Below are 3,223 nucleotides of genomic sequence, written 5' to 3' on the forward strand. Positions count from 1 at the left end.
GTGCCCATGCCACCATGCCATGATGCCTTGTCCTGCCAGTTATGGGTGTAGGACATAGGCTTCTGTGGTGTGTGCCACTCAAGACTGGATTGCCCAAAAGCACCTTTCTTGTTATCATTGCTTACATGTAATGGAGGCCATGGCCTTTGGGCATACCCTGAGCCCAAGCTCGTTCTGGGAGTATGCCTATGGCCATGTCACATGCCCCTCCACTGACAATAGCTTGGTATGGCTTTCTGTTAGTACTGGTCACATGACAAGATACCAATCTATGCTATATGCCCAACATCCAGGTCCACAGCACCATCTCAGAATTTCCATTGGTTATGGTTTTTGTGTTCTCATTTCTTAAATCTTCCTTCACATGTATTGAATGGGAAATGCAACTTCTGCAACCCCCACCACATTACCCCCCCCCCCCCTTTGAGCTGTGGTCATGCAATTTGTGCAGTAGACATGCCTATCTGCTGGAGATGTTATGCTGTGTACTCACTAGCCGTACCAATAGTGTGTATTGCCTATAAACAATCACCTGTGGTCACGCTTCTGGTGGTATTGCATGCAGCACAAGGTATTTGACCATGCACAGTGCCCTGTATGTATGCCTACAATAGCCTGAAGGAAAGTCTGTAGCCACACCCAGTTGTAACAAGCAAGGCAGGCAGTCAGCTAAGCCTTGCACCGAATACTCGTGGCCTTAGTAACTGTGGGGCAGTATATTTTTTATTCTTTCTCTCCAACAACCATTGAAGCAGCTTGAAGGGGAAATGCGCATTTTTGGACCCCTCTCCAAACCCCTTGGCATATCTGCTTAAAACTTTCCAAGACGGCATTTGACAGTTTCATACTGATTCGTCATACAAACCCAGAGAGAGTTATACATGATGCTAAAAGACTTTTCAAGTGTGTTGCACTCATTACCAGCATGTTACAGTAGTACCTGATTATACTGAAAATGTAGAAAGAGAACGGTCGTTCGCCACGCCCAGTGCATTGCGCCTACTGTTACCTGCGAATACTGGTACTGCTTGCAGGGTAGGGTTAGAGTAAGGTTTTTAGGCTAATGCAATGTGGAGAAGTGTGGCTCAGGGGTTAGAGGCGGCAGACCCGGAAGCTGAGATCGGCCCTGGACCAGGGTTCAATTCCCCGCCTCGACGGGGCTTGGGCTCAATAATTCCACAGACTCGATAATTCTCGCTCCGGTGCCTACTCGACTCACGGGATCACACTCTGCGACTCTGGGCAATAGCTTGCTTAATCTCCGCAACGGCCGCTCGCGGCGGGATGCCTGGCTTTCACCTTGTGGATACCCTGCCAGGGATATCTCACAGGGGAATACCAGGACGGGTTCCCTAAACAAGCGCTTAGATACCTGCGATGTGGGTGATTTGCGCTATATAAATCCATGTACATTTACATCAGTGTGGCAGAGAATGAAAAAAATAGCACATCAATAACAGACCTAACTTGGGTGTAAGTACCAGGGTCCAATTTAAGAAGCATACAATATATTTTTTCACTCTTTTTCTCATTTGGGGGATCCCCCTGCCCACCCTCCTCCCTGCAAGAGAGGTGAGTTCACCTTGCCTCCACCTTGCCTCAATTCCTTTTTTTCATTAGGGGGTTCATTGGACCAAAATATGAGTTTGTAGATATTTTCATCAGACTGATGATTTATTTATGTATACACATCTGTAGGCACATCAATTGGCAATGATAGCAGGCATGCCAGTGGCTGTGCACGCCACATTCAATACTTGATTGTCAAGAGTAGCAAGTGATTTCAGTAAAGATTGCTTCTTTATATCTAGAGATTTTTTTAAAACGCACTCAACTGCCCTACCTCTGTCTTTGGATGTGTCTTGGTCAAGGAACTGATAATCTAAGTATGTCACATTAAGGCCCCGGATTTTACTATGTCCATCAGCTCACAAGCAACAATTTACTAAATAAACGGTGTCCATTTGATTTGCTCTCCATGCCCTGCTGTCTTTTATCTCCATAAAATGAACTGAGAGTACAACAATTACTACAGGCAACAGGGTCGCCCTATAGAATTGAATATACATTGACCCCTGCTTTTTTACGTCTATGTGTCTATAGTAATTGTTGCCCTTTCAGTTCGTACTGCAGAGTCGCGACTCTAGCTATCCCGAGTATAACCTAATCCTTAAAGGAAGTCACATTTTGCTGTATAACGGACCATTGTTTTCACGTCTAGATGAGGTTAGTGGTCGTCATTGCTGGCCAAGCAAAGCCAGGGGCGTAACAAACCCCCCGCAGCCCCCCCCCCCCCGTGCAGGGGGCGGGGGGGGGGGGGCACTCCCTTCAGTAAATGAAGGGGGCCCCGGACCTCGCTCAGCTCTTCAGTGAGAGAGGCTTGCTTTGAGCTGACGCAAGCCTCTCTCCCTCTGAAGCAGGTGCAGGCTGTCTGCAGCCTGCTCCGAGCCCCTCGCCCCCTCCCTCTGACTGAAGAGAATCAAAGTATCAACATACTTTATTTCTCTTCAGTCAGAGGTGCCAGGCCCGGAAAGAGGTTGGGGGTGGGGGGGCCCCAGATAGCAGGGCAGGAGGCAGCATAGAGCACTCCTGGGACCCTGACAAGGGTGGGGTGGGGGCCCCAGAGAGCAGGAGGCAGCACAGAGTACTGCTGGGACTTGACAAGGGTGGGGTGGGGGCACCAGAGAGCAGGAGGCAGCACAGACCACTGCTGGGACCCTGACAAGGGTGGAGTGGGGCCCCCAGAGAGCAGGAGGCAGCACAGAGCACTGCTCAGGACCCTGACAAAGGGGAGTGGGAGCCCAGAGAGCAGGAGGCAGCATGGAGCACTGCTGGGACCCTGGGGTGGGGGTTCCAGAGAGCAGGAGGCAGCAAAGAGCACTGCTCAGCACCCTGACAAGGGTTGGAGTGGGGGCCCCCAGAGAGCGCATTCTCCAGGGCAAAGCTCATATGAGAAGGGATGAGGTAGCAAAATGGTGCCCTCAGGTAAGCACTCTTGTTAGAAGGCACCATGTGGGTGTCCGCAAGGGGGGGGCAAGGGGTGGCGAGAAGGGTGAAGGGGAGAAGGGTGCAAGGTAGAGAGGAGAAGAGTGCAAGGCAGAGAGGAGATGGGTGCAAGGTAGAGAAGGGTGCAAGGAGGAGAGGAGATGGGTGCAAGGTAGAGAAGAGAAGGGGGCAAGGTAGAGAGGAGAAGGGTTCAAGGCAGAGGGGAGAAGGGTGCACC

This window comes from Lissotriton vulgaris, unplaced genomic scaffold (assembly GCF_964263255.1).
Source record: "Lissotriton vulgaris unplaced genomic scaffold, aLisVul1.2 SCAFFOLD_1991, whole genome shotgun sequence".
Lineage (NCBI taxonomy): Eukaryota > Metazoa > Chordata > Amphibia > Caudata > Salamandridae > Lissotriton > Lissotriton vulgaris.